This window comes from Thalassophryne amazonica, chromosome 1 (genome assembly GCF_902500255.1).
Source record: "Thalassophryne amazonica chromosome 1, fThaAma1.1, whole genome shotgun sequence".
In the NCBI taxonomy this organism is placed as follows: Eukaryota; Metazoa; Chordata; class Actinopteri; order Batrachoidiformes; family Batrachoididae; genus Thalassophryne; species Thalassophryne amazonica.
Window position 1 is genome coordinate 92,733,727 of NC_047103.1, and position 16,311 is coordinate 92,750,037.

Below are 16,311 nucleotides of genomic sequence, written 5' to 3' on the forward strand. Positions count from 1 at the left end.
ACAAGTCAAACCTGCTTTGCTTTGCTGACTTATTGTTTGTGTTGGGTTTCCGATCGGAAGCATCGGTGGTGCTTAAACTCATAACTGGCTTGTCAGTAGCTGATAGTGTACTGAAGTCAATACAGAAAGTTAGCAGTTATCGGTTAGCTGCAGCTTCTGCTAAATTTTTTTTTTTTTATCAGTTTATTGTTATAAAAGCTAACTTTTTGGTTAGCAGATTAGCAGTTATTGAAGCTAACTTTTTGGTTAGCTGTGCCCACCACTGGCCAATAGACATAAAAAAATTAAAATGTTATCGGAGCCCCACAGCCTCCATAGTGACTCACATAAGCAAATATATATATATATATATATATATATATATATATATATATATATATATATATATATATATATATATATATATTTTTTTTTTTTTTTTTTTTTTTTTCAGCACTATAACAACTTTTAATACAGTTACAGTAACTACACATATGCAGCCAGTCCACTCTGTGCGCTCCTGATCCTGTAAGTTCTCAGCTGCTAAGCATGTCCTGGTTAGGACTTGGATTGGAGACCTTTTAGGAATACCAGGCTATGTGTGTTTCTCTAGGTTGGAGTTGCATCAGGAGGGGAACACAGTTTAAAACATGCCAAATCCCAGTGTGGCTCTTTACTGTATCCACTGTGGTGCATCCAGAAAGTATTCACAGAACTATGCCTGGGCAGGGCAAAACCAGAGGAAACTTTGGTGGAGGCCCACAGTGGTCCTGACGTGCAAATCGGTCATCCAACCTAGATATAGGGATGAAAGACTAATCGAACCATCTAGAAGCTGGTTCCCTCAGGATAGTTGGCGCTCCCTGCTCACAGTTACAGTATATCTGCTAAAGTAAATGGCTAGAGGCCTTGGGGCCGAAACAGTCTCAACCTGTTTTCTTTCCACATTTTACCAACTTTTTTCACATTTTTTGTTAGTCTTATTCCAAAATGGGTTAAATTTATTTTTTACCTCAAATTTTACACACAATATACCCCATAACGGCAATGTGAAAAAAAGGTTTTTTGAGCTTTTTGTAAATTTCTTAAAAAAAAAACAAAAAAACAACAACAACAGCAACAAAAAAAGAAATCACGTTGGTGGGTGTCATAATTAAATTCATCGCCGGAATAGTAGTGGGTGCAATGTGAAGAACAAGGCAGGACTTCCTTTCTGTTTGCACTGCCGCTGTTCCTGTAGAGTCTATGGTTCCTGGTCATCCACTCCCCATTTTCTGTCCCACAATGAGCTCCACTTCTTTATACAATCATCAACCTTGAAACCAACATTGCAGTACGTGCATTCTCCCTTCATGAATTGTGGGTCATTTGAGCGTCTTTCTCGTTTTTCAACTTTGTGTTGTAAAGTTGGTAATATTTGCAGACTTTTCTGCAAAACATTTCTCTATTTGATCCATGATCGAAATGTAGGCAGCGTGCACACTGCAAAAACTTAAAAAATATGATGGGAGGGGGAGTGAAACTGGATACGTTAACAATCACAGGCCTTGCAGTTTTTCGACAGGGCTCAGAGACGGTACGCAGTGATACAGAGAGCTCTGATCTAATGCAGTTGTCTTTGGTTCACCACACCCAGCGCTATGTGTGAAATTTAACACCATATTACAGTGCAGGCAGCATTTTGTTAATAATCACTGGCCTTGAATAAAGGCCTGCCATGTTTAGATGATGGGTCGGAGCACGGTTTGAAAAAAAATAAACACCTGGGTGTTTAATCAAGGAAATTCAGTGCATATGTATTCACAGCCTTTGTCATGAAGCTCAAAATTGAGTTCAGATGCCTTCAATTTCCAGTGATTATCATACCATCCAATACCAGGCATAGCAGTCAGAAAGACGCAGGAAAAACAAGACAAAAGCGAGCAGAGCAAAGCAGCAGTGGCTTCCTGCAACGAATCAGTCCGCTGCACTGCTGCTATCAACTGCAAACCGGCCAGGCTGTCTCAGACAACACCGCTTAGAACAGAGGAATCACGCTACATTGGAACAACCAGTAGAAAACGGCCAAATGGCATAAAGTGCGACAAGCAGTGTGCAGCCAGCAGTGATGCTCAAAGAAGTCTCTGTCACCACAGGAACACGGAAATGAAAGTGCCAGACGAAGATGTGAATCCAGTCTCCAGCAAGCGAGAGAGAGACAGATGCTCTCTGCTCATTTTTATGCAGCATTCTCCCGCAGTGACTGGCTGGAATCAGACATGAGCTGGAAATCACCACGACCAATTACTCCTACTACATGTTCAACTGTTTGTTTGTTTTTTACTTTTCTTTTGGCACTTTTGATTGCTGGCCTGATTTTTAAAGATGCATTTTTTCAGTGTCTTTATTGTTATCATTAATATTTGGGCTCACCAAGGCTTTCGTAGAACTTTCTATATGTGAAAGCAAGTTGTAAAGTGCTTTGTACAAGCAGTTCCTTTGCCATTCAACCTGGTCTCACGGCATGTCGTGCTTCAGCAGCACAAAATATACATTAATCTATTAGTTCATGATATTGTGACTAAAAGCGCCTCATTTTCGTCATGGCAGCACAAATTCATTCTCATTCATTCCGTGATAGCTAAATTAAAAGTGAAGCGTTGGGGGGGGGGGGGGGGGGGTCTGGGTGGTTATGATTAGGGTGGGGGGAAGGAGTAAGATTAGGTTATGGTTAAGGTTAGGTCTGGGGGTGGGAGTAGGGTTAGGAATAATGAGTTAAAAAAAGCTCTGTCACAAAAATTTGACTCATTTCCTCACGGGAGCACAAAAAACATTAGACTGGGCTGTTATTTTAAGCTTTTAAATGAATATCTCTGCCATGGAGATAAGTGGCTGTCTGCCACCCTGTACAAAGCAGCACATGGCAAAATGCAAGTTTTTTTGGTGGCTTCCACCCACAATGGTTGTATGTCCCACATTCTTGTCCTTTAAATAATCAAGTCTGCTTATGCTTGTTTGTGCCCTTATGGGTATGTTGGTCTCAAAATGTGTTAAAAGTGTTTTCAGGGTCAGTGCAGGTGGCTTTCCTGTTATGTAGAACCAGAAACTGATTGCTCTGTAGACCAAGAAAACCTACCTGGTGTAAAGTCTAGTGCAGTACAGTAGTGTGGGTGAAAACCAAAGGCATTTGTCAAAAATTACGTGCATGTAATGCCCTCTGATATTGAGTCCTTTTTTGTGCCAGAGGTTACTATGATATCAGACACTCATAGGCGGGGGTACCTTACTTTCATTCATGCAGAACTATGAATAAGAGGAAGCAGACCCTACAAACTACATTCCAAGACAAATATTTATGGGCAGTTCAACAATTATGACTGTGTATCTACTTTGGCTTCTGCAATGATAATATGACGTTTTCCTTTTTAATTTTGTAGGATGGTTCACCTTCATGACTTTTAGATTCAGAAGTTACTGAATTCTGGAGAGAGGCTGTCAAATTTCTCTAAATTCCAGAGAGATTTATTGGATTGAATTTCAACTGTCATGAATTGCTATTACACAATACACAAGGATGGATATTTTTTTTTTTTTTTTTTTTTTGGTTCACCTTGTCATAACATGCTTTTCAATAAACATTTTACATCAAAATTGTTCACTGATTCACTTCATTAAACATTTGGCAGATCTATAGATAGGTGTGGTCGGCTGCTTGAAATAATGTTTGAATACTTGCAGTTGCGTTCCTATCTGTCAGCCAAAGTTCAGGTCTCTGCCAGATTATTGGTGCCAGAACCTACTATCAACTACAAATTTATCAAAATCTCCGTTCCCAGTAAATATATTTTTCAATGCTGTTAACATATATGTTTAACATGTTAACATGAATATAAGTTGGTTTTGAGCACAAACATGAAAACAATCCAGCAAACACCTGAATTTACAGATGGCAGGACCTTAAATATGATTTTATAAAATCCTGAAATTTGTGAGAAAGTAAATTCTGGTTCTCACCCACTCATTTCTGCTATTTAAATGGAACATAATTACCTCTGCCAATGATGTTGGAGGAGGTTATGTTTTCACCCCTTTTTGTTTGTATGTTTGTATGTATATATATATATATATATATATATATTTTTTTTTTTTTTAAATTTCTATTGAAGATTCATATCCTGATAGGCAAGAACTGATTACATTTTTAAGGTCATAGGTCAGAGATAAAATCTTATAATATTCGGTAAATCCCTTTCTTTAACATTGAACTAAAATTCAAAAATTCATACCTCTATCAAAAAAGATCAAATTTCGTTAATATTGTAGAATATTATGTAGGATGTTATCCTTTATCGACTGAGGTGCAGACTGGCACTCATTATTGCCTGACAAAGTTGGGTCAAATGTGCCAATCTGGAACTGATCCGTATTGTGGATTTTGTGGACATTTGAATTTAATATTGAAAAGCCCATTTGGTGCACATTTTTCATTATATCTCAATCAAAAGTGCCTCAATTACTCTCATTTTCTGTTAAGGAATTACCTACACCAGTTCCAGTTATCAGCCAGAAACCAAATGCCAAAAAAGCAATGACAAATTGTACTTAGCAGAGATAATCAATGCTCTGTGAAAATGAATTCAGAAACTGAAAAAGCTGAAAAACAAGCAAACCCGATAACACCACAAAAACTTTGATTCAAGTGCATGAACTAAAATACATACTCCTGACACTGATCACATCTAATTTAGCTTAAGAAAAGCCACTTTCATAAAGCAGTCTATTCTTGTGTAGTCATCTAAACTCAGTTGACTAATCTTTTGACATTAGTCATTGCACAAAGTGCTTAGTTGGTTAAAGTTCTGCGTCAACCAACTAAAGATTTTAGCTTGCTACAGAGGAGGCTAATTTTATTTTTGTCAACAAAATGTCAGTGTCTTACCTCAAAATGGTGGCTATCACGTACCACCACTTGATGGAGCAGGAAGGAAGAACAGTCATGTGGTGGGAGCGAGTGTTCCAGGACCAGAATAATCCATTGGAGATGTTTATGGATGCCAAGGTTCAATAGCAATACCGCTTCCATCTGCCTACAATCCTCTTCTTTGTGGACATGATAGCTCCAGCCATCAACCACCAAACGATGAGGAACAATGCCCTGATAGTGGAGCAGATAACGGGAAAAATCTTTCAAATCTGTAAGCAAGCACCAAAATTTGCATGGGTATACTTCTTGGGCCACTTATTTGAGAAAAAAAAAAAAACGTTGACTATCCAAACTGTGACTATCCAGGGTTGGGACCAGGAAGCAGAGTTGTAGTCTTACACACCTCTCTGCAGCTTCTCTCCCCCTGCCATCCCCTCATTACCCCATCCCCGTAGAGACGGTGCCTGCTCCCAGACCACCAATAACCAGCAAAAATCTATTTAAGCATAAAAATTCAAAAGAAAAAATAATATAGCACCTTCAACTGCACCACAGACTAAAACAGTTAAATGTGGTCTATTAAACATTAGGTCTCTCTCTTCTAAGTCCCTGTTGGTAAATGATATAATAATTGATCAACATATTGATTTATTCTGCCTAACAGAAACCTGGTTACAGCAGGATGAATATGTTAGTTTAAATGAGTCAACACCCCCGAGTCACACTGTCAGAATGCTCGTAGCACGGGCCGGGGCGGAGGATTAGCAGCAATCTTCCATTCCAGCTTATTAATTAATCAAAAACCCAGACAGAGCTTTATTTCATTTGAAAGCTTGTCTCTTAGTCTTGTCCATCCAAATTGGAAGTCCCAAAAACCAGTTTTATTTGTTATTATCTATCGTCCACCTGGTCGTTACTGTGAGTTTCTCTGTGAATTTTCAGACCTTTTGTCTGACTTAGTGCTTAGCTCAGATAAGATAATTATAGTGGGCGATTTTAACATCCACACAGATGCTGAGAATGACAGCCTCAACACTGCATTTAATCTATTATTAGACTCTATTGGCTTTGCTCAAAAAGTAAATGAGTCCACCCACCACTTTAATCATATCTTAGATCTTGTTCTGACTTATGGTATGGAAATAGAAGACTTAACAGTATTCCCTGAAAACTCCCTTCTGTCTGATCATTTCTTAATAACATTTACATTTACTCTGATGGACTACCCAGCAGTGGGGAATAAGTTTCATTACACTAGAAGTCTTTCAGAAAGCGCTGTAACTAGGTTTAAGGATATGATTCCTTCTTTATGTTCTCTAATGCCATATACCAACACAGTGCAGAGTAGCTACCTAAACTCTGTAAGGGAGATAGAGTATCTCGTCAATAGTTTTACATCCTCATTGAAGACAACTTTGGATGCTGTAGCTCCTCTGAAAAAGCGAGCTTTAAATCAGAAGTGTCTAACTCCGTGGTATAACTCACAAACTCGTAGCTTAAAGCAGATAACCCGTAAGTTGGAGAGGAAATGGCGTCTCACTAATTTAGAAGATCTTCACTTAGCCTGGAAAAGAGTCTGTTGCTCTATAAAAAAGCCCTCCGTAAAGCTAGGACATCTTTCTACTCATCACTAATTGAAGAAAATAAGAACAACCCCAGGTTTCTTTTCAGCACTGTAGCCAGGCTGACAAGGAGTCAGAGCTCTATTGAGCTGAATATTCCATTAACTTTAACTAGTAATGACTTCATGACTTTCTTTGCTAACAAAATTTTAACTATTAGAGAAAAAATTGCTCATAACCATCCCAAAGACGTATCGTTATCTTTGGCTGCTTTCAGTGATGCCGGTATTTGGTTAGACTCTTTCTCTCCAATTGTTCTGTCTGAGTTATTTTCATTAGTTACTTCATCCAAACCATCAACATGTTTATTAGACCCCATTCCTACCAGGCTGCTCAAGGAAGCCCTACCATTATTTAATGCTTCGATCTTAAATATGATCAATCTATCTTTGTTAGTTGGCTATGTACCACAGGCTTTTAAGGTGGCAGTAATTAAACCATTACTTAAAAAGCCATCACTTGACCCAGCTATCTTAGCTAATTATAGGCCAATCTCCAACCTTCCTTTTCTCTCAAAAATTCTTGAAAGGGTAGTTGTAAAACAGCTAACTGATCATCTGCAGAGGAATGGTCTGTTTGAAGAGTTTCAGTCAGGTTTTAGAATTCATCATAGTACAGAAACAGCATTAGTGAAGGTTACAAATGATCTTCTTATGGCCTCGGACAGTGGACTCATCTCTGTGCTTGTTCTGTTAGACCTCAGTGCTGCTTTTGATACTGTTGACCATAAAATTTTATTACAGAGATTAGAGCATGCCATAGGTATTAAAGGCACTGTGCTGCAGTGGTTTGAATCATATTTGTCTAATAGATTACAATTTGTTCATGTAAATGGGGAATCTTCTTCACAGACTAAAGTTAATTATGGAGTTCCACAAGGTTCTGTGCTAGGACCAATTTTATTCACTTTATACATGCTTCCCTTAGGCAGTATTATTAGACGGTATTGCTTAAATTTTCATTGTTACGCAGATGATACCCAGCTTTATCTATCCATGAAGCCAGAGGACACACACCAATTAGCTAAACTGCAGGATTGTCTTACAGACATAAAGACATGGATGACCTCTAATTTCCTGCTTTTAAACTCAGATAAATCTTAAGTTATTGTACTTGGCCCCACAAATCTTAGAAACATGGTGTCTAACCAGATCCTTACTCTGGATGGCATTACCCTGACCTCTAGTAATACTGTGAGAAATCTTGGAGTCATTTTTGATCAGGATATGTCATTCAAAGCGCATATTAAACAAATATGTAGGACTGCTTTTTTGCATTTACGCAATATCTCTAAAATCAGAAAGGTCTTGTCTCAGAGTGATGCTGAAAAACTAATTCATGTTAATTCTAGAATAGAATTTAAAATTCTTCTTCTTACTTATAAGGTTTTGAATAATCAGGTCCCATCTTATCTTAGGGACCTCGTAGTACCATATCACCCAAATAGAGCGCTTCGCTCTCAGACTGCAGGCTTACTTGTAGTTCCTAGGGTTTGTAAGAGTAGAATGGGAGGCAGAGCCTTCAGCTTTCAGGCTCCTCTCCTGTGGAACCAGCTCCCAATTCAGATCAGGGAGACAGACACCCTCTCTACTTTTAAGATTAGGCTTAAAACTTTCCTTTTTGCTAAAGCTTATAGTTAGGGCTGGATCAGGTGACCCTGAACCATCCCTTAGTTATGCTGCTATAGACGTAGACTGCTGGGGGGTTCCCATGATGCACTGTTTCTTTCTCTTTTTGCTCTGTATGCACCACTCTGCATTTAATCATTAGTGATCGATCACTGCTCCCCTCCACAGCATGTCTTTTTCCTGGTTCTCTCCCTCAGCCCCAACCAGTCCCAGCAGAAGACTGCCCCTCCCTGAGCCTGGTTCTGCTGGAGGTTTCTTCCTGTTAAAAGGGAGTTTTTCCTTCCCACTGTAGCCAAGTGCTTGCTCACAGGGGGTCGTTTTGACCGTTGGGGTTTTACATAATTATTGTATGGCCTTGCCTTACAATATAAAGCGCCTTGGGGCAACTGTTTGTTGTGATTTGGCGCTATATAAAAAAATTGATTGATTGATTGATTGACTTGAAATTTCAAAATGACCACCATTTTTCAAGATGGCCGCCATGTCGGGTATACAAAACACATTTTTTGCTATATAATTAGAATCCCTGGACTGATTTGTATGATTTTAGTATCAAATCCTATGTTTTTGACCATGGGGAATTTGATTTCATAGCTCTAAATTCATTTGAGGGCTTCAATGTACCAATTTTAACCAAAAAGCTGAAAAAATACAGACAAACCATAGAATAATTTCAACAAAACATTTATTATGTAACATATGCCAATACAAAAAGTATGTTCACATTTGGTATGAACTATGAGGAATGTTTGGATATTAAATTCTAATTCTAATTGAAAAACATGACAAAGGATACTTTCCATGTGTCATCAGTCCAAATCACAGCATGTTCAATGCAAGGTGCGTTCAATAAGTTTTGAGACTTTTTTCTTAGAGACACTTTTTCCCAGGACAAGCACAAAACTTCAGCTGCAATTAACTTGTTGCATCATTCCAACAATTTCTGGAGGTCCTCGTGTGTGAACATGTCGATGACCCTCACCACATCCTCTTTTATCCACTCATTGGTTTCAAAACTGCCTTTGAGGATTTCCTTAAGCTTGGGAAACAACCAAAAGTCACACAGAGCTAGGTTTTGACTGTAGAGAGGGTGCAGAACTGTCTTGATGCCAATCCCAGTCAAATATTTGGAAATGGATGGAATTATGGACTGGTGCATTGTCATGGTGGAAATGCCACTGGCTGGATTTTGAAGAGTGCTGGCCATTTGTGATGAATTCTCTTTTGGAACTCCCTCAAGAACTTGCATAGTACTCGTTGTTGACTGTTTGTCCAGAGGGAAACCATTCGAGTCAAATGCCTCCACTGGAACTAATAAAGACAGCTGTGATGAGCATGGTTTAGTAGGATCCAATTAACATCCATGTATAGGCATATCTTTAAACGTAGATTGACAAAAAATGGAATGGCATCTCATTATGCATCTGTTAATAACATATATCTAAATTACCATAGTATGGGATGATTATAACTTCTCCTGTGAAAAAAGTCTCAAACCTTATTGAATACACCTCGTATATGTGCTAATGCAAGTCTACTTGGAACTCTTGGAATTACTGGAACTCTTACACATCACATCTACAACTGCACAGTCCAGTGCAGGTCAGACCAAAGCGGTAGCATTTGCATCGCCTAAGGCATTCTGATTTGCATTCACACTTAGTCGGTTGCTGACAGCTCTCTGCAATAGGTGGAAGCTCAGTCCAGAAGATCTGTCAGAGATCAGCTTCCTTAGTCCAGCCCAAGTTGGCAGGACTCTGTGTTTCTGGCTGGCATACCAATGACTGACCCCATATGCAACCATGCCTGGTAGGCAGCGCGCTTCACATGCTGCAGTAGAGTTGCTCGAGTAGGAGGAATTGCCTCATATGGTGTCTGCGTCCGAGCAAACATGTCTAACCTAGCATCATCTACACCATCAGCTGTACTGGATCTGTCATACATCATGACCACAAACCTCTCCAAGGTCTTGAGGTCAGCATCCTCTACTGCTGGTGGGTACTGGCTGAGTTTCCTGAAGACATCAGAAGCCTTATCACACACACCCCAGGTTTGCCAAGCAGTCTTCTTCCCCTTCCCACGGAATGCCGAGACAACATCGCAGCCAGTGAAGGCATAGAAGAAGAGAATTCCTTTGGTCTTCTCCTGTGCAAGGGAGTGGCAGAGGTCATGTACTGGAATCCACCTAGTTTTCTGTCCTTGGCCAAAGGCAATCCACAGCTGCTGAAGACGAATCTCCTGGAAGGTTGACAGAATACTCACTGCTATGACCAGAACATTTGTATCACTGGCTTTGACTACGAGGACTTTGCTGCCTTCTACTGCTGCGTGCTTGGCATGCACAAATATCTGGGTGTCGGCTTCTTCATGGCTACATGGAGCCATCTCAGCCAGGTTGATGGGGTGGTTGCTGACAGCATCTTCTTCTTTGGTCACAATGACCAGGTTTGGAGCTGCCATCTGTGCAATCTTGTCAGCCAGGAAGTTGAACAACTCGGTTTTGTTGTCATTGTCTCGGAGGACGTTCTGCCAGTTTGAGGGGACTTGGCCATTCTCTGTCACCCTGCGTCTGACTCCCCGTCCTCGCTTTGACCTAGCTTCAGCTTCAGACTCGATGACTGGTGTTATGTGTCGGACGCAGCTCGGAGAACCGACCAGCGTTTGAAGGACCCAGTATGAAATAAGCAGAGCACGGTACAAAGGCTAACTGAATTTAATACATAACAGTGATACAAAATACAACAAAAGAAAGTGCGGTCTGGCGTGGTGCGCTCCCAGCAGCGCTAACGGTCCGGAGCCAGAAGCTGTTCGGACCCAAGGACCCCGCCGACACCCCCCAGGTGGCCGCAACAAACCGAGTCTGTGAAAGAAGGAACCATTATGTGAGTCCACACTCTACACACAGAGAGAACACTTAAAGGTGTACAAACAGCAAACACTTCCTGGCTTGATTACTAATCAGCTTCCCAACCTGCAGGCATGGAACATCCAGTTCACAAAACTCCACTGCAGTGGAAGCCGATACATGACTAACATACAGCTCAATATAATAAAGGTGTGAGGGACACCACATTTACTGACTGTATAAATGTTAGTCACAAAATCTAACGTACCTCAGGAAGTGTGCTGACGAGCGTGAGACCTCACCCCCCTCCTCTTTCACAGACCGTGCATCAAACCCTGGACGTTCTCTGCATCCACTGATGATGAGATGGCTCCCGAGACGACGATCTCACCCGTCTGGTCACAAGGTCGAGTCTCTGGCCAATACACACTGTATACTCCAGTCTTAAATGCCACCATGTTCCAATCCATATAGATGCACCTCAGCTGTGAGTCCTGACGAGCCGCAGGTGATCAGGGTGAGGTCCTGATAACCTCAGCAACACAGCCACTCAGTCCCAAATGCAAGCCACCTGGAAGGAAAAACAAAAGACAGAAACAAAAAGGCAGCCAGGCCCCCCAGCCATACAACAGTACCCCACCCTCATGGGAAGCCTCCCGGTGACCACACAAACCTGGCCCAGGAGAAACACCCCCCTCCAGGGACCATGGCTGGAAACCGCATCTGCATTCGTCTTCCAATAGAATGGTTGATGTCCTCTCCTCTGGCTGCATCCTTGCCTTTGTTTCAGTCAGTCACTTAGCACAGGTGTGGCCAGGAGTTCTTAAACCTGTGCAGTCAGCCTTTATCCAACATGTGCGGTCATTAGTCATAAAACAAAAAAGACAAACACAAACAACCAAACCACCACCCCCCCCCCCCCTCCCCAGGGGACCGTCCTATCACACCCCGGGATGAGGAGAAAAGAAAAACCCCAAACTTAAGCTTACAAATAAAAGCGCTAAAACACCCCCCCCCCCCCAAACGACATGTAGGGACCAACACCCCCCAGAGGACTTCCCGCCAGCTCCAGGAGTAATAACCACAGCCGAGGTCCCTCTGGGATCCAACGTCACCCACGGGGACTCCCAGCGCCTCCCAGAGGACCACTCGTCAACCCCAGGAGACGCCTCCCCTCATGACCAACGGACCCAGCCCCGGCCGCCTATGGCTAGATGGACCCACAGTCCTTTCCCCCCAGAGGACACCACAGTCAAACCCTGAGGGCGGAAACTGGGGGGAAAACACCCCCCCCCCAGGTGCAGAGGTTACCTGGGAAACGCCCAGCATAACCACACTGCACCACTCCAGCAACGCCGACACTACGGCTCACACGGCTGGAGCCAGAGGAGAAGAGAGGGAACAAAAAGAAAATACCCCAAACCCCCCCCTCCCCTCCCGGGTGCAGAGGTTACCTGGGAAACGCCCAGCACAACCTAACTGCACCACTCCAGCAACGCCGACACTACGGCTCACACGGCTGGAGTCAGAGGAGAAGAGAGGGCATTACCAAAAACAAAACAAAAAAAAAAGAAAGAAAAAACAACAACCCAAATACCCCCCCCCCCCATGACCCCACAGGGGACCGTCCCATCAAACCCTGGGAGGTGAAACTGAAAAAAAAAATAAAAAGAAAGACTAACAGACTGACATAAGGTTGCTTGGGTCCTTTTTTTTTTTTTTTTTTTTTTTTTTGGCAGAACTGCAGGGTCACGACCCCAGACACTAAATAGTGAAAAACAAAAAATAAAATCCCACACAAAAACCAACTCAAAAAACACCCACACAAAATGAACTAACACAAAACAAATCAGTGACGTATACCGTTAAGCTCAAACAAATCGAACACACCTGTTCTAACTTAAGAGCTTAACGATAATGTGACTAAGTCACCAAAAGAGGGAGCCAAAGTGCTAAAAATGAAAAAAAAAAAAACCCTTTGGTGACAGAAAACAAACGAGCTGCATCTCCGTGCGCAGCTGTGTGCAACACACAACCAAAATGTGCTCAACTACATAACGCCGGAGCTGATACAACAGACGCAGTAGTTATCTTTATCCGGGGAAACGGGGCTACAACTGTAACACAGGAAGCTCAGCGACCCGTGCCACAGAGCTCCGCCGTGCGCGTGCACCCATTACAGACACACTCTTGCAGCTCCCGTTTAAACCTCTTATCCGGTCGGAGCGTGACGCGAAGCCGTCGCCAGTCACACTCCACCACGAACCCACGGATAAGGCACAAACACAGGAACACGGCTGCAAGAGCACAAATCAGTATTCAGCAATGGGTCTCAAACACGCACCATCCGGGCGGAGAGCACCCGCAACTGATCCGGATAACTACTGAACGTCTGCTGCCGCCTTCCCGGCACGTTACCGTCTCTGCTACCGCTGGGTCCGTGATGTTTGGCCAGAGACTACTGTTATGTGTCGGACGCAGCTCGGAGAACCGACCAGCGTTTGAAGGACCCCAGTATGAAATAAGCAGAGCACGGTACAAAGGCTACTGAATTAATACATAACAGTGATACAAAATACAACAAAAGAAAGTGCGGTCTGGCGTGGTGCGCTCCCAGCAGCACTAACGGTCCGGAGCCAGAAGCTGTTCGGACCCAAGGACCCCGCCGACACCCCCCAGGTGGCCGCAACAAACCGAGTCTGTGAAAGAAGGAACCATTATGTGAGTCCACACTCTACACACAGAGAGAACACTTAAAGGTGTACAAACAGCAAACACTTCCTGGCTTGATTACTAATCAGCTTCCCAACCTGCAGGCATGGAACATCCAGTTCACAAAACTCCACTGCAGTGGAAGCCGATACATGACTAACATACAGCTCAATATAATAAAGGTGTGAGGGACACCACATTTACTGACTGTATAAATGTTAGTCACAAAATCTAACGTACCTCAGGAAGTGTGCTGACGAGCGTGAGACCTCACCCCAACCGAGTCTCAGGAAGTGTGCTGACGAGCGTGAGACCTCACCCCCTCCTCTTTCACAGACCGTGCATCAAACCCTGGATGTTCTCTGCATCCACTGATGATGAGATGGCTCCCGAGACGACGATCTCACCCGTCTGGTCACAAGGTCGAGTCTCTGGCCAATACACACTGTATACTCCAGTCTTAAATGCCACCATGTTCCAATCCATATAGATGCACCTCAGCTGTGAGTCCTGACGAGCCGCAGGTGATCAGGGTGAGGTCCTGATAACCTCAGCAACACAGCCACTCAGTCCCAAATGCAAGCCACCTGGAAGGAAAAACAAAGGACAGAAACAAAAAGGCAGCCAGGCCCCCCAGCCATACAACAGGCTGGTACACATCAAACACAATGTCTGTCCTGCTGTACTTGGTCAAGTAGCTTTGTATGGTTGGAAGAACATCAAGTACTGCATACTGCTCAAAGGTCTTCGAGGTCCTTGGTGGCAGACTATACACTAGTGCTGAACCATTGATGATGATGGTGTCAGCCTTTGGTTCTGTATCGGGGATGGTAACATGGGTCTCAAGAATAGTAGTAAGCTGGGATTTCTGACAGGTGCGAAGCTTTCCACCATCACTTAGAGCAGCAGGGAATGCCTGGTTCTCATGCTGAAAGAATGCATTAAGGTCACATTCTCGGCTCTGGCAGGAGATGAAGAGCTTTGAAAAGATTTGGCAGTCCTCCTTCAATGCCTTTTCCTTTGATGCACCAACTGAGGATGGTTCCTGTTTGAAAAAGTCTATCTTGTTCTTCTTGATTGGCTCATAGAATGTGGATTCTCCCCCCTCTAGTCTGTTCATGAACTGCTACCACCTACATGGATTTCAGCTGACCTAGACCTCTATTTTGTAAAGTATTTTTATTATATCTAGGGGATATGATAGAAGAAAGCTTCTGAGTTATTCCAGAGTTCTAAATTCAGCTTCTACATGGTCAAAAATGTATAATTTGACACCAAGATCAATATTGTAGAGCAAATATCAGCAATGATATCGCTACAAAGGGATTTTTGGTAGAGAGATGGTGGCCATCTTGACAAACGGCCACCATCTTGAATTTTCAAGTGGCTAACGTTTTTTTTCAAAAGAGTAACCCCCAATGAGTATTTGTACCAATTTTGATGCTTGCTTCCGGAAGTGAAAGAATCCTGTGAAAAAAATGCCCTTATCTGCTCCACTATGACAGCCCTTCTTCAGGTTGTGATTGTGCTGATGTTTTAAGCCTGTGGGACCTTTCAGCAGGTTATCTGTGACACCAACCACATCTTCAAGTTGACCGTGTGCGGAACTCGGCCATGGTTGTAGCAGATAACCAACCCGGAAGTTAACAAAACTCTTGTGCATTGGTTGCGTTTCTTAGCAATGGCACTCCCGAGGCTGCTTATGCCCATGAAATTCAACTAATGGGGATCATGGGCACTGCTCTTGTGGTGACCGGTAGCAGGTGTCTGTGTTTGTGTGTTTGGCTGTAGTTTTGTTGGTTGTGTTTTATTTTTAAACTACTGAGTTTTATTTTTAAATTACTGAGTTTTTAGTTTGTGTTCGGGTGCTTTTCTGTGCGTATCAAGACTAACGATGGAGATATTTTCTTTCCTACTCCTGGCAACTATGCTGAACATCGCTCAAGGTTTGTTTTTCAAGCCGGACAGGATCCAGTATATGAGAGATTTTCTTCTTGGAATTAAATCAAGCAAGTATGTGGCGGACTTAGACCCCCCAACTCAATTATTTAGTCCAACTGTTCTGATTTTCTAGTCGATGTCAGTGCTCCGATACAAAGTTTTTGGCATCCGGCTACTTCTGGTAAACAAACCAAGAAGAGAGAGCAATGCGGTGGCATGCGGCAACAACTGAGAAAAATGGTAAGAAAGAAACGTCTCCCTTTACCAACAATACTGCTGGCTAATGTGCAATCCCTAAAGAATAAGACTGATGAACTGCAGATATGTGTGGCCTTGATGCACAAGTTCAGGGACGCTTGTGTGATGGCTTTCACTGACACGTGGCTGACAGACACTGACCTGGATACTAATGTGAACATTGATGGTTTTGGGGTTCTGATCCATTTGGATTGGGACCCAGAGGTGATGGGGAAGCACCAACGTTGGGGTGTTTTTCTATATATAAATCCTAAGTGGTGCAACGGTGCCACTGTACGAGAACGGATTTGCTCATCGTACACTGAGCTGCTGGCAGTGTCTGTTAGACCATTTTATCTGCCAGGGGAACTTCCCCAAATATTCTGAAACAGTTGTGTACATCCATCCCAGGATGGACATCAGAACTCCTTCTGATGTCATTTT

At 42.7% G+C, this 16,311-nt stretch overlaps 1 protein-coding gene across 1 annotated transcript in view; it reads left to right on the plus strand.

Annotated features, from left to right (window-relative positions):
* LOC117509307 overlaps positions 1-16,311 on the plus strand; it is a 155,348-nt gene that overhangs the window by 62,893 nt on the left and 76,144 nt on the right. The window lies entirely within an intron of this gene.